This window comes from Lynx canadensis, chromosome C1, assembly GCF_007474595.2.
Source record: "Lynx canadensis isolate LIC74 chromosome C1, mLynCan4.pri.v2, whole genome shotgun sequence".
Classification (NCBI taxonomy): Eukaryota; Metazoa; Chordata; class Mammalia; order Carnivora; family Felidae; genus Lynx; species Lynx canadensis.
Genome location: NC_044310.1, coordinates 85953001 through 85976843, shown reverse-complemented (window position 1 = coordinate 85976843; position 23843 = coordinate 85953001). Strand labels below are relative to the sequence as shown.

The 23843-nt window shown below is 36.2% G+C and overlaps 1 long non-coding RNA gene across 2 annotated transcripts in view; it reads right to left on the bottom strand.

Annotated features, from left to right (window-relative positions):
• Positions 1–23843, bottom strand: part of LOC116738262 — an 82670-nt gene that overhangs the window by 34878 nt on the left and 23949 nt on the right. For both annotated transcript variants that reach the window (XR_004343983.1, XR_004343984.1), the window contains exon 2: positions 2867–2927. This is a non-coding gene — a long non-coding RNA (uncharacterized LOC116738262). The remainder of the gene's footprint in view (positions 1–2866; positions 2928–23843) is intronic.

Here is a 23843-nt window from a genome sequence, read left to right as displayed (position 1 = left end):
AAAAAAAATCATTGTCCAGACCAATGCCAACAAGCCTTCCCCCCTGTGTTTTCTTCTGGTTTTCTCTAGAAGGTGTTACATTTAAGTATTTAATCCACATTGAGTTGACTTTTTTGTAAAGTCCAATTTCATTCTTTTGCATAAAAGACATATTTCTTTTAGTGTCCATAAAAGGCTGAAGGAAGCCATGTGGCATACTGGTTAAAGAAGAAGGACACTGGTGCCAGACAATTGTGGGTTCAGATTCAGGTTCTGGAACTCACTGTATTAAGTCTGGATGAGGTTCTTAGACTAAATGCATTACTGTGTGTGAAGTATGTAGCATGGGTACTGGCATTTGGTAAGCACATATATATGTATAATAATGCCAGATTTACAAAATAAAAATCTTCATAGAAAGGCCGTTAGTGACAAAGGAAATATTAAAGGTAAAAACGACTATATATTCTTGAAGTTTCTTTACTGGTAACAGCATAAAAAACCCACAAAAATCAAATTCTTAATATAGCTTTATGAATTAAGAGTTAAACCACTTGGGCATATACAAAGGACTATGTAAATGCCAGGAAGATGCTGTACTGGTAGAGAATAATGCTTTTATTGCTTTGTAACTATTTTAACTACATTCAACTCTATTGCCCAACATCTTATTAGTTCAGATGCAGTATGAAATGCTATGTTGTATGCTACTCTACACTTGATTTGCTTAGTTATAATATTTGGGATTGTTACTTTTTACAGTTTTTTATAAACTTGACAGTGAATGAACACTCAATTTAGCTTCAGTTACACAATTATAAGATCTTTTTCATCACACAATTATTCTTTTAAAATTGAATGTGCAAGTACAAATGTCCAGAGTGTAGACAGCTGTCTAAACAATAAGAACTCTATGTATCAGGACAGGTGCTGTTATTATCCCCCAAATCCATAACACAAGTGTTGGGTTTATAAAATATTTGGAGGAAAAAGACTTAATAAACAAAAAAAGAGATAAATATCCCAGTAGTAAGTAATTTATTCCATGCACAAGAATCAAAGAATAGTCAATGAAGACTTTATAGAAAAGTATAGGAGATTGTCCACTGCTTTGGAAGCATTTTGATACCACATAATACCAATTTGGGATGTTTATTAGAGCTTGTTAAGCCCAAGGCACTGCTTCAGTGTTACTAAGAATCATCTGGCACATTTACAAAACCTGACAAATCAACTTAATTTACAAATTATTAGACTATTAGTTACTTCAGGGCAAGGTCCAACTTACTCTCATGGTTTTGCTACTACCTCACACAAACTGGCACTTATTAAATGAAGGAGCATGGCCAAGTGAAGTCCTACACCTACTGGAAGAAAAGCCATATCGCAGGTCAGTTTGCACTATCCCATATGCTTAAATCAATGGCCAGATTTTCTAAAAGCGGTGGTTCTCAAGTAGGGGAGCTATTACCCCCTCGGGGACAATTGGCAATGTCTGGAGTCATTCTTGGCTGTCACAACTGTGGGGATATGATGTCATCTGGAGGGTAGAGGCCAGGGATGCTGCCAAACATCCTATAGTGCACAGGACAGCCCCCCAAAACAAAGAATCATCTGGCCCACAATGTCAATAGTACTAAGGTTAATAAGCCCTGATCTACAAGTTAACTGAATATTTACAATAGCATGAGATAGTCATCCAGAGCAGACCCCATTAAACCCTACCTTGTTTAATTAAAATGTTTCCTTATACAATTCACTACTCATTTTCCCAAAAAGAAATTCTGCTGAAATGGATGGAAATGTGGAAGCAGAATGAAAAGCCTTCCATTTAACTCCCAACTCTTAGACAATTTTTCATACAGCTTTGTGTTTATCACTACACGTGATATTTAGGAACCATGGGTGAACATAAGTGATGATGGTATGCTTCCACATAAGCTGTTGCTTTTCTCCCAAAAAATATATTGACTTCTGTTAGTGAGACATTTAAAGAGGTCAAATATGGAAGGGCTAGATTGGTGCTCAATCCTGGCATAAGATTAGAAGAGGTAAAGGCAATAATGATAAAGAAGATAGTTCACATCTTTTGGGTGCTTTCAGTCTTCCAGGTACCATACTAAGCACTTTACATGTGAGTTCATTGAGCTGGAAAGATCTATCAATTTCAGAAATTGAGTGTTCCAGAGAGAATATTCTTTTCTCATTTATATAAACATGGTTTCATAGTTTCTCTTTGACCTCTCTTTTCCTCCTCTAGCCTGAGATCTTCTGGAGGCGAGGGTCTCTTGTCTTATTCATCATTGCAAAGCCAAGGAGCTGGCACTTCACCACAGCATAGGACATTCATTGCCAGTTTGTTACATGGATAAGGGCATCGCTGCTCAGTGAGATATAAATCTAGAGACACTATCTAAAACCCTCCAGATTCTGAGAAGAGGGGCTGCCACAAGTCTAGTCTGTGAGCTCCTCTAAGGGTAGGACATCTCTGTTATCTTCGCATTCACCGTGAATTCGCAGTTACTAGAGAAGAGTCCAGCACACAAGGCACTTGGAATATTTTGAATTGAATTTAGCTGGAGACTGTACCTATCTTCAGAAGTTCTTCCAAGACAGGGAAATGTGATCCACTCCTTTACTTGGGTCTTGACTCAGCAAATACAGTTACTCCTGTTTTTCACACATGTTTACAGCTCTTGTGTGATTCCTGCTTTTTAGGGGTTTAGCTTGGATAATAAAAATCAACGGCACTCAGACAAGGTCAAAGGGAGGAGACGTTTCACCCCGGACAATTTCTTCACTCGGCTATACATTTACCAGTGTGAGGTGCACAGTGTTTATAGAAGGAAAGGCAAATATTCCTTTCTAAGTCTAACACCGGACTTACCAGCTGCCCAGTTAGCCTGCTGCCCTCTGTGGGGAGCCATCCTGTGGTGCTCCGGTGGATACTGCAGGAAAGGGAGGAAGAAAAGAAGTAGGAACAAATTGAATGTGCTGAGGCAGAAACTATGTCTATTTGGGGCATCTCCCACTGTCAATCTACCCTCCTGATGTTTTACCAACAGAGACAAGAATGACATGTCTTCTGTGTCTCAGCCACTCAAAAAAGTTTTCACTAAAATTCAAAAATTGAACACACTGGCACAACAACGGCAATGATAAAGCATTAGCTTGCTGTTCTTTTGTTTTAGAAAAGATGCTTTTTCATTCTCTTCATGAATTAATGTTTATGAAATACTCATATACATGCTTATCTGTCATCAATTGCTTTGAGAAAGTTAAACAGAGAAGTTTCTGCCCTCTGAGTTTCTGTATTGTAGAGAATAAGGGAAAGTAGAAGAAAAGGTTATAGTCTCTTCCTCTAAAATGTCATAACCCAAAATACTATATAAGTAAATGTTTATTGTAACCAGGCAAAACTGACAATAGTATAGATCTGACCGAGCTGAATGGAGAATATATGCCCTCAGAGTATGGAGTGGGTAATAAACATATAAAATATAACACCTTCCAACTTCCCTCAACACAACTTCTGGGTTTGTTGGTTCTGAGATAAGAAGAAAAGGTCTCTTAGATTATCTGTGGTCACTTCGGGTCAGTCTCCAACAGCAGATCCCTTCTTGGTCTACTACTCAAGGAGTTGAAAGACCCCACAGTGGGCCGCCAGAGAGCCGTGACACATGCAAAGCACTTGCAACCCGTCTTGTTTTCTTATTTTCCCTGTTTCCATTGGCAGAATTTTTTTTCCCTGCCCAAAGCAGAGCCGCAAATGAAAGCAGCTGCCCAAAGTGGAGGAAGTTCAAAGACCGGGGAAGAAAGAGAAAGGAGGTGGGGGTCAAATGAGGAAAACAACTGAGGACAGCAGAAGACTCTTGGCAACTCTGCCTCGTACAAAAGTCTAAAACAGAAAACATACGGGGGACAGATGGACTGGTGGCAGCCGTGGGCAAAGTGATGCATCCATAGGCTTTCAAGTGACAACTGAGTATTGTATTTTACACAGACTCACAAACTTTTAATGCTTCCAGGGCAAGAAATATTTCAAAATATATTCCTTTGAACTTCTGGTGGCCTTTTCTGCTTCCTGCCATATATTCATTCATGTTTCTGAATCATGCTGGAGGTGAAAACCTATTTGAAATTATTGTATGAATTTCTTCTTTTGGTTTCTTTACTTAGGGGTTATCGAGAAAATATAGGTATGGTTATCTTGGAATCTGACTTCAAAAGATTCACTTAGAGGAATTAGTGCAGATCTAGCATTTATTTCTTAACTTCAAGGTTTTAGTGCTTCATTAGATATTAATATTTAATCTTGAAATTATTAAAAAAGGATTACAGTTATAATGTTCCAATTAGTTGCTTTCTTTTGAAGAACTTAAAAGAAGTAAAATAAATACAACTTATGAGACATTTCAGAATACACTTGAAAAACAGGTTTAAAGAATATATAAATACCCTACCATATTTTAGGATTTTTAGCAACATTTTATGCAATTTAACTTTATATACTTATAATACAATGTTATTAATATATGAATTCAAGCATATTGAATGGAATGTGGGAATTCCAAAACAGATTGGAAAATTCAATGGACTGCAGATTCTGGGAGGACACTTGTTTGAATATATTCACAAGTTCAAGCATCTACATTTTTAGCACAAAAATTTTCTATTGCTTCTTTAAAAAAAATATATCTACAAAGCAAGACTGACTGTGAAATAGGACCTGCAAATGTTTGATCTACGTAGAAATTTCAGGAACGTAACTGCAGAACAGTAAACACTTTTTACAGACTGACTGCCAAATCTAGAAGTCTTTTCTTTCAGTCAACACTTTCCCACCATCGTGAGAACCATTTCTCATTAACAACCAAATTGTTTTCAGATGCTGTGCTATAAGGGGTTTCCTTAGAAACCATTTGGTAAAAGACTGTGGCTTTCTTCCATAGAATCTCAAGCAGTGAAAAGGCAGATTTTCTGGCATAAATCAAACCCAATTTCTAGGGTTCACTAAACCCTTTCTCCTCAAAATAATGTTTTGTGACTTGATCTTAGCAGTTAATAGTACATGCAGGAGAGCTGGTGTGAACCAGTTTTGAATGAATCTTATTCCATTTCTTTTGTAATTCAACTGAAATCATTTCCAGGGCTTGTTATACCTTGATGAAGGTTTAACTGCACAACTAATGGACAAAATAGTACATTTCATTGTACGGCAAAATCCGTAAATTTTTTTCTACTAAGTTTGCTCAGGTGGATTAATCTTTATATTGATAGGATAATACTATCATTTCTAATTTCAGAGTTGTTCTTGCTTATAAATACACTTTTTTTAAAAAAAAGTTAGGCAACAAATAAGTTTTTTTGTACTAAAAATATACACATTTCCTCTGGCTAGTATATACACAAATATATACAAATAATGTTTTAGGGAGTTTCTCGATACATGCAAATTCATAAGAAATACACTGAAAAGAAGCATTTGTATCAATAATTATGTCTCAGGTGTGGACTTGGCAGAATACCTTAAATGGAAATCTAAAATTATTAATGGGATGTAATCACGATTTTCTATATCGTCATACCTTTTGCACACCTTGTTCTTTTTGCCAGCAATGTGTGTCTGGCTACCCAACAAATCTTATTCCTCCCTCAGACTCTGCTCAACCATCTTCTCAGTCATTTATTCATTCACTCATTCATTCTATAACTTTTTACCGAGCACCTACTATCTGCTAAATTCTATGTTAGATGCTGGAGAGAACAAGACAATGTCCTTTCCTCATGAAGCTGCTGGCTGAATCTGAATCAGTCATCCTTCCCTAACTTCAGACAGAGCTACTACAATTTAGCCACTTGACAAGAATCTAAGAGCATTTACTAGGTACTAATTCTAGACAGTTGCCATATTATACATAGTGCAATCTTTATCTGTGAATCTATGTCACCTCTTTGTGTGAACTCTTTGAGGAAAAGAGCCTTTATATATTTTTGTATTCTCAATACCTAGCACCATTTCTGGAACACAATAGGAAAAAAAATAAATTCTTGTTGAATAAATGATTAAACTAAAATATTCTAGCTAATAAAACAAGCTTTCTTCTACTTGAAAACTATCAATAACATGCCATGGGTTTATAAAAGTATTAGTCCTGATTTGCTGAAAACTTAAGCTAAGCATTTTAGAGAGATGAAAGATGGAAATCTGTTGATGAAAATCAATTAGAGAGATGAAAAATGGACAAACTGTTCTAAGAAGTTTGGCAACTAGATCCTAGTTGCTGCCATATTACCAGGCAAGTCTTTCCCAAGATTGAGTTAATAAGCTTATAGGATGATCCACCTAAGTTCAAAAAGATAATCCAAAATGGAATTGGTCTTCTTAACTAGATGACAAGTCTTATGGCAATTTGGTTTGAGAGTATTTGAATTAAAAAATTCAACCCTTTGTTTCCAAAGTCATCTCACTGGGAGTAACTGCCCCAAATCCCTACCCTATAAAGCCCTTTAAGACCTGGCACTCTGCCCCCACCTCTCCATGCTCATCTCCTGCCACTCACTCCCTCTTTTCCACGTGTTCCTACCAGAGTAAACTCCGTGCTATTATTCCTTGATATCCGAGCAGTTCTGCCGTAGGACCTTGGCTTCTCCCTCTGCCTAGAAGACTCTTCTTCACATACCTTCAAAGCTCACTTTCTTCTTCCTACACTCTTTGCTCAAATGTCACCTTTTCAGTGAGGCCTTCCTTGACACCAAATCTCAAACAGCAGTCCTGCCCTCTCTACTCCCAAGCACCCCCTAAACCCTTTACCCTGCTTTCATTTCTTCATAGTATATCCATCCCCATCTGACATACTATGTACTTACTTTTGTTTCTTTTGGTCTGTTTTCCCTAGTAGAATGTAAACTCTACAAGGCTAAGTATTTTGACTATACCCTTAGTGATTAGAAGTGTGCCTTACACATAGAAGACACCCTCTAAATATTTATTGGGTGAACTGAGTTGATTAACCTATCAAAAACTGTATTCAGTATTAATTCTTTATGTTGTACTGTGCTAATAACTGTGGACTACAAATATGGTCATAGAAACCCCCTGAATTTGTGGATTCAGAATTTATTGTTTTGATCTGATACGTACCTGAAACTGATTCAGAAGCCCAAACCTACCTAGCACAACTCTACTGCTGCACTTTTGTCACCCAGATCTTCTTGCCTCAAAATCATTACACTGGAGAAGGCAGTTTTGTGAATACCAACAGATTTATAAACATTTCCTGTCTATATGAAATTGGGATGGAAGTAGGGACATGATTCCCCCCCCCACACACACACACAAAGTAGTTTTAATCCAGTTGGGAACTTCAAGTTGAAAGCATCATTTCCTCTATAGAGAAATTCTTGTGAGAAAGTTTCAAGCATAGCTAATTATTTCTAAGTGGGAAAAAAAGCTTTAAACTAGAAAACTAATTTCACTGACTATTGAGGGATCTTTTTGCTTTATAAAACTATGGAAATGAATCAGTGATTATAGTGTGTTCAGTCAAAGTCATCAAATGCAAGAAAAGATCAATTATCATAAGGTTGTCAACATTTCTAAGACATTTAAGATGCATTAAAAAAGTCAACTGTCCACATGTTCTAATTGAAAACATTTAATTACCTTCTTTCTTTCCCTATTTCTGATAATTATCTAATTCATCTCAAAATTCCCTGTAAAATATTAATGTATTGTTAGAAATAACCAGTTATTTGATTTGGGTTTATGTCGTATTATCTTATACTTAATTCTCATAGAGATATAATAAAAAGCCTCAAGGGCTTACTTCAAATTTATGATAAATAAAATTGAGAATATTCTATTAAGTAATTCTCCCAGCTATTAAGCCATTCCTTACTTAGTATTAGCCAGTTACTACCTTAGTTCTACTGATATTTCCAAAAATTTTTCATAGCGTTTATTCCCCATCAACAAACATACATGTACATGTGTGTATACACATGCATGTACACACATACACAAATACATAGAAAGAAATCTTGGTCAAACCCTACTTTTCAGCTTTATCTATGGTGTCCTATAACCTTTCACTCAAGCTACTGACTTTCTTTCCTGGTCCCTGAAGTTTCTTAAGTGGCAGAGTGTTTTAATTTGCAATCTAGTATTGCTTTTAATTTGAAGCTGGCTTGGCATTCTCATTCAGTACTCACTGACACACTTCAGGAACTCAACCCTCACATACATTTTCTTTTTTAACTCTCAAAATACATAGGAGACTGTTAAACTTGGACTAGATTAAGCAGCAGATATGTTGAGTCTTCAGCAACAAGGGCTAGAGTCATCGGGGAGAGGTCTGGTCCATGCCACTGGTATGATGACCAATTCATCCCGCGTTAGCCAGGATTTTCCCAGTTTAATACTGAGATTCCCATGTCCCAGTAATCCCCTCAGTCCTAGGCAAGCCAAGACAGCTGGTCACCCTCATGGATGACAGGATGAAAGAAACTGGACTGACAGGAGCCTGGTCTCTTAGTGTGGCCCAGTGAGCTACTTCCAAAGGAACAGTAAGTGCGGATGTGGCTCTAAGAGTCAGGCCAATGGAATCTGATTCAGTTGGTGAGGCAGGAACAGCAATGCCTATAGACAGATAGCAAGAACTGGAATCCAATAATTCGCTATTGGGTTAATGTGACCTCATGGGTATTTATGGAGCACAAAACACAAAGCCTGTGCAAGGAAAGCTAGCCTAGGCTCTGATCATTTGGTAATATTAATGGCAGTGAAATGCTCTCTGACCTGCTGGGAATGAGTTTGCTGGTGGAGAACTTCCAATTACATCTGCAAAATCGATGGAACACAGTCATGGATGAAATTAACATTCAAATGGGCTCAGGGTTACATAGCTAGGAAGAGGCACAGCTAAATTTTAAACCTAGATCTTTCTGCCCACGTGTCTGTTGCTCAGGCATTGAAATAAAGGTTATAGTATAAATTTTACTCACAGAAATCCATTTTCTTATAGTAGTTGTGTCCATATCATTGTCTGTTTTCCAGGTTGTTAAATTCTATGGGGGTAAAGACTAGTCTTCATTTATCTTTGTGTCCTTTAATTAGCAAAATATTCACAAGAGAATAAACTTTTGACAATTGTGGTTGAATTAGATAAAAGAGACTTGCATATTCCTACTTGTTAACTTTACTCTTATTTGGTATTTTTGCTTGCCTCATGGAATAGCCTTCTTTAAATTCTATTCAACTGCCAAAGCCCAACTTAAGTTTTAGAATCTTTACTTGAGGTCATAGAGATCTCTCTCTTTTCTGAACTCTACCTCAGCATTTAATCTTTCTTGTATTTAATTCTTCTCATTCTCAGAGGTGTCGCTAGCTCATTTGTACCCTTCACTATTATGCTTCAGCAGACAGCCAATCAACACTGGTTACTTGAAATCCAGAAGAAAAAGTCTGTCAATAAATTTGTTCTCTTAATCAACAACTCAAAACAGGAATGAACATTCAAAACAGGAAAAGAATTCTAAACTTCCTAACAGCAGCCAGACATTACTATAGTCTGGGTGTTGCTATTTAGTGTGCAAAAGAATTCTTTTTGTCCTTTATGAGGAAGTTAGCTTTACCACATCTGAAACATGGAGACTGTCAGTAGATTGATAAGGTTTTTAAAAAAAGAAGAAATCATTTCCTTATGAAAAGACATTCTCAGCAATTTCTAAAAGAGAAAAATATTAATATATAGTTTGTATCGATGCTGTTAAAATAGAGTTCTTGGTATAAAAACTAATAAAAGCCCAATTACTTTTGGGGAGCTACCTTGCAACAAGCTTAGTTGTGAAAATCAAGTTTAGAGCATCATTATTTCCACGTGATTGACTGAGGGAAACAGATGAGACAATCAACATATGAGGACTATTCCACTTACTAAGTATGGAAGTAAAAACAATACTTTCTACTTTTAAATCCAGACTTTTGCTTATTCGTTTTTGTTTTGTAATCATTAAGATTCTGTATTACAGGGTTTTCTGGGTGGCTCAGTCAGTTAAGCATTGGACTTCAGCTCAGGTCATGATCTCTCAGTCTGTGAGTTCGAGTCCCGTGTTGGGCTCTGTGCTGACAGCTCAGAGCCTGGAGTCTGCTTCAGATTCTGTGTCTGCCTCTCTCTCTGCCCCTCCTCAACTCTGTGTCTCCCCTTCTCTCTGCCCCTCCCTGACTCACACTCAGTCTCTCAAAAATGAATAATTATTAAAAAAAAAAGAGAGAGAGAGAGAGAGAGAGATTCCATATTACAGAAAGTCTGGATTTCTTCCTCTCATCCAAATCTTTAGCATATTATTTTTCAAGGTCCTGCAGAAACTTAGTATGTAACTGACTTTTGTCAGTGTCAGGTAATTATGAAGTAAAAGTCACACCAAAAACATATTTCCTGATTCCCATATTTAGTACCTAAAAAAAAAAAGAATATTTTTTCCAGTTCAAGATTATGGTCTGAATAATTCCAAAACCTTATAATCTATATGTGATATAGAATGACTGTACATATTCAGTCATTTTGAGAGGGCGCAAGTGAGCAAGGGGCAGAGAGAGAGAGAGCAAGAAGTGGGGCTCACCGGGACTCATGTTTTTACCCGAAGTGGGGGTCTTATTTACCCGAAGTGGGGCTTGAGCTCATCCAAAGTGGGGCTCGAGCTCACCCAGTGTGGGACTCAGACTCACAAACTGTGAGATCATGACTTGAGCTGAAGTCAGATGCTTAACGCCTGAACCACCCAGGCGCCCAAATGAGGGTGCATTTAAAAACACTGATGCTAGGGACACCTAGATGGCTCAGTTGGTTAAGCATCTGACTTTGGCTCAAGTCATGATCTCACAGTCCATGAGTTTGAGCCCTGCATTGGGCTCTCTGCTGTTAGCACAGAGCCTGCTTTGGATCTTCTGTCTCCTTCTCTTTCTGTCCCTCTCCCTCTGGAGCTCTCTCTCTCTCTCTCTCTCTCAAAATAAATACATTAAAAAAAAAACTGATGCTAAAATCAGAGACTGATTTACTATGAAGCTAATGAAGTACAACCTCCAAGGCTCCTTTGCACAGTTCCCCTCCAAGACAATGAATTTAACGATCATACACTTTTGTACAATTTTTGAAGTAAAATACATTAACTACAATTAAGTTAGAAGCAGTGTTTCTATTCTTTATGACTTCATCACCTTTCCTCATGTTAGGTGTGCCAGAGTGGCCACATGCATCTTGGGATCCAGCTAAGAAGATTCAGTTAGGGATATATGTAGCTTGGATTTAGTGGGATAGGCTTATGTGGTCTGCAGAGTTTATGTTTAAGTAAATTGTAACTAGCCAACCAAATTCAAGACTGGCTTCTAGCAATAATCCTATCATTCTGTGAACTGACACATCCATAACTGTGATGCAATGATGAGTCCAGAGGTCATATTATGGCACGAATGTGTCTTATAACGGGAAGTGTGTAGCTAAGTCCAAAAGACGTTTGAGAGAGGTATTCTCAAACTAGACAGCAATATTAAAAATTTAGAACACAATTGCTAATATCAAGTTTAATAGTGAGTTGTGAACTAAACAACAACAACAAAAAAGCTTTTCTTCTAACAATAAAAAATAGGACCTCTAACTCTACCCATGAAAGATTTTGACTTCCCACTGTAGACAACTAAACTAGACAAAATATATGAAATATGGCCTCCAGATACTGCACAAAAGGCAATGCAGGCTTGTGATCTCTGAAAGAAGGGTCATGAATTAGTAGTAGGATCAAATTATTTCCAAAATAGAGGCCTACAATAACAAGGTTTAAACGCAAGCCTTGGAAGGATAAAGCCAATATACTTAACTGCACACTGGAAAAAGCCCAATACTCTTTAAAGAAATGCAGCAAAATCCAGTAACCAACCATAAACTTTAGTACTCAATAGTAAAATTCACAAGGTCTAGCATCTTGGAAAAGTATTAGGCATGTAAAGGAGTGAGATATTATTACCCATAATCAAGAGAAAAATTAATTAATTAGAAACATATCCAGAAACAGCCACAGATCAGGAGAAAATATTTACCAAAGACATATAAAATGGAAGACTGTTATCCAAAATGTACAAAGAACTCCTACAACTCAACAGTAAAAACACAAACAGGGAGCCTGGGGGACTCAGTTGGTTAAGCGTCCAACTATTAAGATCTTTGGCCAATTAAAAAATTTTTTTAATGTTTATTTATTTTTGAGAGAGAGAAAGTGCACATGTGGGGAAGAGGCAGAGAAAGAGGGAGACAGAGGATCTGAAGCAGGCTCTGTGCTGACAGCAGAGAGCCAACATCAGGCTCCAACCCACAAACCCTGAGATCGTGACCCAAGCCAAACTGGCCACTTAACCAACTGAGCCACCCAGGTGCCCCTAAAATCTTTGGCCATGCTGACAGTGCAGAGCCTGCTTGAGATTCTCTGTCTCCTTCTCTCTCTGTCCTTCCCCTGCTCTCTCTCTCAAAATAAACTTAAAAAAAAAAGAAAAGAAAAGAAAGAAAAACATGGAAGGATTTTAAATGTATATTACTAAGTGAAAGAAGCCAATCTGAAAAAACCTATATACTACATGATTCCAACTATATGACATTCCAGGAAAGGCAAAACTATGGAGATGATAAAAACATAAAAAGTTGCCAGGAGTTAGGGTTGAGGGAGGAATGAATAGGCAGAGCACAGAGGATTTTTAGGGCAGTGAATCTACCCTAAGTGGGGATACATGTTATTATACAGTTGTCCAAACCTAAAGAATGTACAATCCCAAGAATGAATCCTAATGTAAACTATGGACTCTGAGTGATAACGATGTGTCAATGCAGGTGCCCTCATTATATAACAAATGCACCATTCTAGTGGAGGATGTTGATAATAGGGGGGTTATACAAATGTGGGGACAGGAGGCATATGGAAAATCTCTCTACTTTCCATTCAATTTTGCTGTGAACCTAAAACTGCTCTAGACGTGCCTGGGCGGCTCAGTCAATTAAGCGTCCAACTCTTGATTTCGGCTCAGGTCATAATCTCACGGTTTGTCAGGCTCTGTGCTGACAGCTCAGAGCCTGGAGCCTGCTTTGGATTCTATGTCTGACTCTCTCTCTGCCCCTCCCCTGTTTGTGTCTGTCTGTCTCTCTCTCAAAAATAAATAAATATTAAAAAAAAGAATAAAATAATTAAACCTGAAGAAGCAAACAAACAGAGCATCAGTAACCTGTGGGACAATATCAAGTAATCTAAGCTATGTATAATCATAATTCTAGGAGGAAGGGTATGTGACATAAAAATATTTGAAGAAATAATGGCTGAATGTGCCCAAATTTTATAAAAACTATAAACCAATGGATCCAGGAATCACAATAAGTCCAAGTAAAAGAAACATAAAGAAAATCAAGCTAAGGTAAATCACAATCAAATTGCTGAAAATCAGTGATAAAAAGAAAATCTTCAATGACCAGAGGAAAAGATACCTTGTATTCAGAGGGACAAAGAAGAAGAGTCAATTTCTTACCAGAAGTAATTCAAGCCAGAAGAAAATGGAAAGGCCACTTTAAAGTGCTGAAGGAAACTATCAACCAACAATTCTAAACTCTTCAAAAATATATTTTAAAAAAGAAACATGGACTTTTTAAAAAATGAACAAAAGCTGAGAGAATTCATCACTAGTAGGCCAGTACAAAAACAAATGTAAAAGAATTTTTTCAATCAAGGAAAAACGATACCAGACAGAAATTTGGACTTACATCAAGAAATGGTGAGTGCCAGAAATGGCAAATATGTGGACCAATATAAAAAACACATTTATCTCATTTTTATTATCTTTAAAAAATAATTATTTATCTGTTTATATTTATAATTATAATTATATAATGTAATATATACTATAAAAATATATTTTATACTTATATATTATAAAGTATATAAACATATAAAATTAAAATATATGACAAAGGAGTATAAAAGATAAGGAGGAATGTCATTGTATTATTTGAATGTAGACCATGATAAGTTAAAGGTATATGCTAAAAAACCTAAAGCAACAGCTCAAAAAATAAAACGAAACCAGCCAATTAGTGGAGATTAAGTACCCAATTAATATTTTTAAAAGCAAAAAAAAAGAGAAAAGGGGGAAATTAGATGGAATAAATAGCAAATAAATAGTAAGATGATAGACATAAACCAAGTAGTATTAATAATTATATAAAATGTAAAGATTGAAACAGTATAATTGAAAATATAGATGTCAAATTGGATTTTTTTAAAAAAGGATCCATTTATATGCTGTATACAAGAAATTCATTTTAAATACAGAGATAGAGATAGAGATAGAGATAGAGATAGAGATAGAGATAGAGTTAGAGATAGAGATAGGCTAAAAGTAAAAGGATGGAAAAATATATACTCTGAAAATACTACTCAAAAAGAAAGGTGTAATAGCTGTATTACTAGTAAGGTCATTGAATCAGTAATCAGAAAATTTTTTTAACAAAGAAAATTCTAGAACCAGATCACTTCACTTGTGAATTCTACATTTATATAATAATTCATTCTAATCTTTCTCAAACGCTTCGCAAAAATTGAAAAGGAGGGAACACTTCCAAACTCATTTTACCAGGCCACCATTACCCTGCTACCAAAACTAGACAAGGGTACAACAAGAAAACATTATAGGCAAATATCCCTGATAAACATAAAGGCAAAAATCCTCAATAAAACATCAGCAAACTGAATTAAAGAATACATTAAAAGGGAGGCACCTGGGTGGCTCAGTCAGTTAAGTGTCTGCCTTTGGCTTTGGTCACGATCTCATGGCTTGTGGGTTCGAGTCCCGCATCAGGCTCTCTACTGTCAGTGAAGAGCCCACTTCGGTCTCTCTATTCCCCTCTCTCAGCCCCTCTCCCACTCATGTTCTCTCTCTCAAAAATACATAAAATTTTTTTTTAAAAGTTAAAAAAGGGTGCCTGAGTGGCTCAGTCATTTAAGCATCAGACTCTTGATCTTGGCTTAGGTCATGATCTCATAATTTGTGAGTTCAAGCCCCACATTGAGTTCTGAGCTGACAGCTTACAGCCTGCTTGCAATTTTCTTGGCCTCCTTCTCTCCCTACCCAACTCATGCTCTCTATCTCTCAAAAATAATAAATAAGTGAACTTTAAAATAATTTAAAAAAAAGACAACTAAAAAAAAAAAGAATACATTAAAAGGATAATATACCATAATCAAGTAGGTATTATTCCAGGAATTCAAGGATGGTTCAGCATCCCCAAATCAACCAAAGTAATAGTCCACATTAACAAAATGGAGGATAAAAATCACATGATCATCTCAATACATACAGAAAAAGTATTTGACAAAATTGAACATCCATTCATGTTAAAAAAAAATCTCCACAAAGTGAATATAGAGGGAATATACCTCAACATAACAGAGGCCATATATGACAAGTTCACACCTAGTATCACATTTAGTTTTGAAAAGCTGAAAGCTTTTCCTCTAAGGTTAGGAGCAAGATAAGGATGCCCAGTCCGGCCACTTTAATTCAACATTGTACTGGAAGTCCTCGGCAGAGCAACTAGGCAAGAAAAAGAAATAAAAAGCATCCAAATCAGAAAGGAAGAAATAAAACTGTCTCATTTGTAGGTAACATGATATTAGATACAGAAAACTCAAATGACTCCACCAAAAACTATTAGAACTAATAAACAAATTAAGAAAAATTGTAGAAAACATAATCAATACACAAAATTTAGTTGTGTTTCTATACAATAATAATGAACTATCAGAAAGAGAAATTAAATAAATAATCATATTTACAAAAGCATTACAATGAATAAAATACCTAAAAATAAATTTATCCAAAGAGGTGAAAGATCTGTATTCTGAGAACTATAAGACATTGCTGAAAAGAATTGCAGAAAACACAAATAAATGAAATATGTTCTGTGCTCATGGATAAAAAAAATTAATATTGTTAAAATGTCCATACCACCCAAAGTAATGTACAGATTCAATGCAATCCCTATCAAAATTCCAATGACACTTTTCACAGAAATAGAACAATCCCAAAATTTACATGGAACCATGAAAGACCCCAAATAACCAAACCAATCTTGAGAAAGAACAAAGTTGGAGGCATCACACTTCCTAATTTCAAATTGTATTACAAAGCCATCATAATCAAAGCAGTATGATATTGCCATTAAAAAAGACACATAGGTTAATGGAATAGAATACAGACTTCAAAAATGAACTCACACATACATGGCCAATTAATTTACAAACGAGTTAAGAACATACACTGGGGAAAGGACAGTCTGTTCAATAAATGAAAACTGGACAGCACATGCAAAAGAATAAAACTGGACACCTATATTACGCCATACACAAAAATCAACTCAAAATGGATTAAAGACTTGATTGTAAGATCTGAACTTTGTAAAAGTGTCCTCCAAGAAGAAAACATGCCCTTGACATTGGTCTTGGCAATGATTTTTTAGATTTGACACCAAAAGCAAAGGTAAGAAAAACAAAAATAAGTAAGTGGGACTATATCAAACTAAAAACTTGTGCACAGCAAAAGAGACGATTTTAACAAAATGAAAAGGCAACCTATAGATGGAAGAAAATATTTGCAAGTCATGTATCTTATAAGGAGTTAATATCCAAACTATATAAAGAGTTATACAACTCAATGGCAAACAATCTGGGCAGAGAAATGGAATAGACATTTCTTAAAGAAGATATACAGATAACCAATAACTATATGAAAAGGTGCTCATCATCACTCATCATCAGGGAAATGCAAATCAAAACCACAATATCACCTCATACTTCTTAAAATGACTGTTATCAAAAAAGAAAAGAGATAACAAGTGTTGGCAAGAATGTGGAGAAAAAGTCAGAGGGAAAGTGGATGGGGGGATAGGTGATATGGTTGAAAGGGAAATGGAGCTACAGTCTTCTAGTTATGTTATGAATGAGTCACCAGAATAAAAGGCACAACATAAGGAATACAGTCAGTGATATTGCAATAGTGTTGTATGGTGACAGATGGTAGCTCCACTTGTGGTGAGCATAGCATAATGTATAGAAAAGTTGAATCACTATGTTGTACACCTGAAACTAATGCAATATTGTGTGTCATCTATATATTTTTTAAAAAAGGATGTAGAGAAAAAGGAATCTTTTTGCACCATTGGTGGGAATGTAAATTGGTGCAGCCACTATGGAAAACAATACAGGAAAACAACCAACTTAAAATAGAATCATGACATTATTTGGAAATCTTATTCCTGGTATATATGCAAAGGAAATGAAAACAGGATCCTGAAGAGATATCTGCACTCCCATGTTCATTACAGTATTATTTCCAATAGCCAAGATATGGAAACAACCTAAGTCTCCATCAATGGATGAATGGATAAAGAAGATATGTTATACTCTCTCCCTCTCTCTTGCTCTGACCCTACCCACTTGTGCTCTCTCTCTCTCTCAAAAATAAATAAACATTTTTTAAAGGGGGGGCACCTGGGTGGCTCAGTCGATTGAGCATCCAACTCTTTTTTTATTTAAAAAAAATTTTTTTAAGCGTTTATTTATTTTTGAGACAGAGAGAGACAGAGCATGAACGGGGGAGGGTCAGAGAGAGGGAGACACAGAATCTGAAACAGGCTCCAGGCTCTGAGCTGTCAGCACAGAGCCCGACGCAGGGCTCGAACTCACAGACCGTGAAATCATGGCCTGAGCGAAGTCGGCCACTTAACCAACTGAGCCACCCAGGCGCCCCGAGCATCCAACTCTCAATTTTGGCTCAGGTCATGATCTCACAGTTTGTGGAATTGAGCCCCGCATCAGACTCTGTGCTGACAGCATGGATCCTGCTTGGGATTCTCTCTCCCCCTCTTTCTGCTCCTTTCCCACTCACGTGCTCAACTCTCTGTGCCCCCCCCCCCAAAATAAATAAATAAACTTAAAAAAAAAAGAAGATATGTATATACAATGGACTATTATTCAGCCATAAGAAAGAAGAGATTCCTGCCATTTGAGACAATATGGATGTACTGTGAGGGCATTATGCTAAGTTAAATAAGACAGAGAAATACAAATAATGCAGGGTTTCACTTATATGTGGAATCTTAAAAAAAAAAAAAGTCAAACTCATAGAAACAAATAGAAAAGCAATTTTGGGATAGGGAATGGGAGAAATAGGTAGAGGTTGGTAAAAGGATACAAACTTTCCACTGTAAGATGAATGAGGTCTGAGATCTGTATAACACAGTGACTACAGTCGATAACACTGTACTGTATATATACAGTGCATATATATAGGTACTATATACATATACATATAATTGAAATTTGCTAGGAAAGGAGAACTTAAATGGTCTCACCAAAAAAAAAAAATTTAAAAGAGAAATATGTGATGTGATAGATATGTTAATTAACTAGATGGTAGAATCATTTCATAGTGTATATGTACATCAAATCACCATAACGCACACTTTAAATATCGTACAATTTATATGTCTATGATACCTCAGTAAAGCTGAAATTTAAAAATTATTAAAAGGTTAACACAAAAAGAGAACTACCCAATGATCCAGCAATTGCACTACTAGTGTTTATAGAAGCATTATCAACAATAGCCAAACTATGGAGAGAGCCCAAATGTCCATCTGCTGATGAATGGATGAAGATTGGTATGTATACACACATACAATGGAATATTGCTCAGCCATCAAAAAGAATGAAATCTTGCCATTTGCTATGATGTGTGTGGAGCTAGAATGTATTATGATAAGTGAAATCGGTCAGTCAGAGAAAGACAAATACCATATGGTTTCACTCATATGTGGGATTTAAGAAACAAAATAGATGAACATAAGGGAAGGCGGGTGGAAAAAGAGAAAAGAGGGAAATAAACCACAAGAAACTCTTAATAATAGAGAACAGACTATGGGTTGATGGAGGGAAGTGGGTGGAAGATGGGCTAGATGGATGATGGGTACTAAGGAGGGCACTTATTGTAATGAGCACTCAGTGCTGTATGTAAGTTATGAATTACTGAATTCTGCTGAAACCAATATTGCCCTGTATGTTAACTAAAATTTAAATTTAAAAAGGAAGTAATTAATTAAAAAAACAGTATATGTGATATATTTATAATATTTTATCAACTATTCATTCAATAAATATGTAATAAACATGGGGAAGGAATAAATAATCAAAGACTGACTTTTATGTCACAGGCATGCTATTGTATTTAATCACCAAAGATACGCTTTGAGACAGGCATTAGTATCACCAATTTATTAATAAGACAGGTGAAATTCAGAGATTAAATAATTTCCTTAATGATACATAACAAGCCGGAAGAATCTGAATGACAAGAAAACCCACTTCTTTCCTTTATACCATTCTGTTTTTTTCTGCTGGCTCACATAGATAATGCAAACATAAATATGATATTGCCTTTAAATAGTCAGTAAAATAAAGTGTTTAAAGGCTAATACATAAAAATACATGTAATCTTTTTAGAAAAGAGCCCGGCATAAAGGATCCACTATATATTAGTAGTTATCACTGTTGTTGGCTCCAGGTAACCTGCTGTACTGTTCTGAGTTGACATTTCTTAATCTGAAAAAGGGCAATGTTTATAAGCCATAATATTATGAAATATAAACCATATGTTATCTCAAGATAGTATACGGTTAAATTTTTATTTAAATCTATTGTTATTTAACAAAGCCCCAAAGTGTAAAAATATCCTAATAAGAAATAGTGTTTTATTAAATTCTAGTCACTAAAAAGAAAAAAAACACCAAAGTTGGGCAGATCTGTACAATAAAAAGCTAGAAAGTAAGTTTTTACAAATATATAATATAAACACATTTAGTTCTCCATAGCTATTTATTGATTGATTGATTTGCATAAAGGAATAAAACCAAATCAAGATTCACAGAAACAAAGTCATTCTGTTATCAGGAATCTTCATTTATTTAAGCTCTCCTCCCTCTCAGAGGATTCCCACAAAAAGCGCTGTCACACTGAATCTAATCATGTGGAGGAAAAACCTGAAATAACACTTTAATATCATCAAAGCTTTGAACTACACATGCCATTATAGACATCCACATCTTGTTATTGGCTAGGATCTAACCACATAGACACTCTTATTAAAAGAACTATTTTTTAGTATGCTTACTCTTAATATAGTAGGAAGTTATAGGTTCCGATCCTGGTGTGCATAAAAAGATAAACTCTGTAAGAAAACTAAAACACAATTTACATTCAAACTTGTTGGTTACAATTCAATTTTAATTATAGGCGATTCTTTTAGGATTTGCTTTGAAACAAAAAGGAATCTCTTTGAGAAATATAACTGACATCTATAATGTGAATGCAGGCAAAACAAAAAAAAACAATGTAAAATAGTGGATACTATTTTAAAAAATGTATGATTAATAACAGTCATTTGTTTCTCAGGCTGTTACTGGAACTGCAAAATAGAGTCTGTCCTCTTATCTCAGAGGAACAGCCGTCCTGCCCACTTCCAAATAACCCCCCAGCACTGTACTTGATGGCCTTCCCTAAAAACTATGCTTAAGTTGTATAGCTGTTTCTGTATCTGTGTCTCTATCTTCATTTCTGAATCTATATCTATTGCTGTGTAATTTATCACCATATCTGTCTTTCTCAATGCAGTTTTTGCCTCAAACTACAATCCTATTTTTCTTTTACTAACACATCTCCAGGAAAAAAAAGAAAAAAGCAGTTTCCACTTTAAGTGCTCACTAACTCCTTCCTTAGGGCCTTGCCATATAGCTTCCTACCTCACTACATCTCTAAAGCAACTAAAATCCTTTCTACTGGGTTGATTAGTGTCCCTTCTCCCTCAAATTTATGCCCACCCAGAACCTGTGAATATAAACTTATTTGGAAATGGGTCTTTGCAGATGTAATAAAGTTAAGATGAGACCACACTAGATTAGAGTGGGTTGTAATCCAATGACTGATGTCCTAAAAAGAAGAAAGAAATCTGGACACTGAGACACAGACACTCAGAGGGAAGATGGCTATGTGAAGAAGGAGCCAGAAAATGAAGTGATGCAGCTATAAGTGAAGAAATGCTGAGGACTGCCAGTAACCACTGGCAGAAGAGGCAAGGAAGGATTCTTCCTTAGAGTGTTAGGAGGGAGCATGGCCCTGCTGATACCTTGATTTGGGGCTTCTGTCCTGCAAAGGTGTGAGAGAGTTAGGTTTCTGTTGTGTTGAGCCATCCAGCTTGAGGTATGTTGTTGCTAGAAAACTAATACATCCTCCTAATACAAAATCCAGTTGTCCCTCACTTTCCTCGGTTTAAAGAAAATTTTATAGTAAAATTCCTCCATTGGATTTGAAGACTCCATTAATATCCCCGTGAGCTCCTTTCCCTCCCTTTTTGCCTTTTTGTGGGCTTTCTCCAAAACTCTTTGCTCTTCTTTTCATTCCTTCTCCTATAAGACCTCTCCTAGTCTCATGATTTCAACTCAATACAGATAACTTCCAAACCGAAATCTTCGACTCTGACCTATCTTCAGAGATTTACATCCTACATTTTTACCAATAGTAATTTTTAAATTCTGCGATCTGTTTTATTTTATTTTTATTTTTATAGGCAATTTTTCTGATAAAAGTCCATAGCCACTTATATGTGCTAAGCACATTACATATATTAACTTGATAACATTCATAACAACCTCATGAAGCCATTACTATTATTATGCCTTTATAATAGCCGTTACTATTATTAAGATGAGAAAGTTGTGTGAGGCACTGAGTGATGACATTAACTTGTCCAAGGCCCTGCAGTCGGTAAGTTATGGAGCTCGATACAGACCTACAAAATTTCACGGGGTACAGAAATTCTTGAGCATTTAGGCAACTCAGACTTTTTTGAGAATTTGCTGTAAACGTAGTTATTCTCCACAGAAAAATTCTTTCCCATAAAATTTTAGAGAGTTCAAGAATCTCTTAGAAGTCCACTTACGGATCCTAAGTTAAGGACACCTGTATTGGAAAAAACTGAATTACCACGGACATTAGGAATAAGAAAAAAAGAACTGGATTCAACAATCTAATTTGATCCATTAATTTGACTCCCTAGGAAAAGATAATTTCTGCTACACTCAGCAAGTTAGTAGATCTTTATCATAAAGAAAATGGTGAACATCATGCTCATTCATTCAACTCAAGTTAATGAATGGCTCCCAGTCTAGAAGGGAAAACAAAATACTTAAACAATTGCTTGCTAATTTTTTTTTTAATTTTTTTTAACGTTTATTTATTTTTGAGACAGAGAGAGACAGAGCATGAATGGGGGAGGGTCAGAGAGAGAGGGAGACACAGAATCCGAAACAGGCTCCAGGCTCTGAGCTGTCAGCACAGAGCCCGACGCGGGGCTCGAACTCACGGACCGCACGGACCGCGAGATCATGACCTGAGCCGAAGTCGGACGCTTAACCGACTGAGCCACCCAGGCGCCCCTTGCTTGCTAATTTTAAGACAAATACTTAAACAAACATAAGAAAATGCAATAGTTATGACAAGAACAATAACGTTTGTGGATATGTGGAGAATAATATAAAAGGATGGTGGTGAACAAGTAGATCAGATTAGAAAATCATTTTAATTAGGTTAAAAAATCCATGCAGGAGATGATTAGAGAGACTCTAACAAAATGCAGTGGAAATAATCTTTCCCAATGGGTAAAAAGGAATAGATTCAAGGGTTACAAATGAGACAAAATTGTCCAAGTTAGGGGCCAATTAGACACACAAGATGACAGAGAGAAGGGGAATAGAAGGACAACTCTGGAGATTGCTGAATAGGATGACTGAGCATAAGAGATGCCATTAACTGAGACAGGAAATAACAGAAGGGAGTTGGGGTGAGGAGAAAAAATTCCATTTGGACATGCTTGTTTTAAGATTAGATTCAGGCATCAATGTAAAATAGAGTTCAGATAAAAGACTGGGGTAAATATTCTGGAGTCAAAGATATATTATAGACATAGTTGAAGAACTTAAATGGATGAATTATATGAAGCATGATGAATATATAGCAAAGGGAAATATAATTAGAGTCCCCCAGAGAAACAGAACCAATAGGAGGTGTGTGTGTGTGTGTGTGTGTGTGTGTGTGTGTGTGTGTGTATTTTAAAGAGATTTATTTCAAGGATTGGCACACATGATTGTGGGGGTTTGGCATTCTGAAACCCGAAGGGCAGGTAAGTCTGAAATTTTTATGGGCTGGCCAGCAGGCTAGAAACTCAGAAACTCTAGCAGAGGTTGATCTTGAGGCAGAATTTCTTTTTCTCCAGAAAATCTCAGTTTTTGCACTTAAAGTCTTCCAACATTGGATGAAGCCCACCCACATTATCTTCTTAAAGTGAACTGATCTTAGGTATTAACCACATCCACTAAATACTCTGTATCAGTGCTTGATTAAATAACTGGATAGTACAGCCTAGCCAAGTTCACACATACAGTGAACCATCACAGGAGTGAAGACAGGACCCAACAGTCAATGGGAAAACAAAAGTATACTGACAAGTAGTCAGAGACATAGAGAACTTGAAGACAGGGATCAAAGATGCCAAAAATAAAAGATTATCAAGATGATCAAAAGTGTTAGGCACCATGCCTGGGGTCACATGAGATAAGAGCTGAAATCTGTTCATGGACTTTAACACTTAGTAGTTGATTGTGACCCCAGTGAAACCTATTTTGATGGAATTTGGGGGAAGGGGACAGAATTGCAGTGGATTGAAAAGT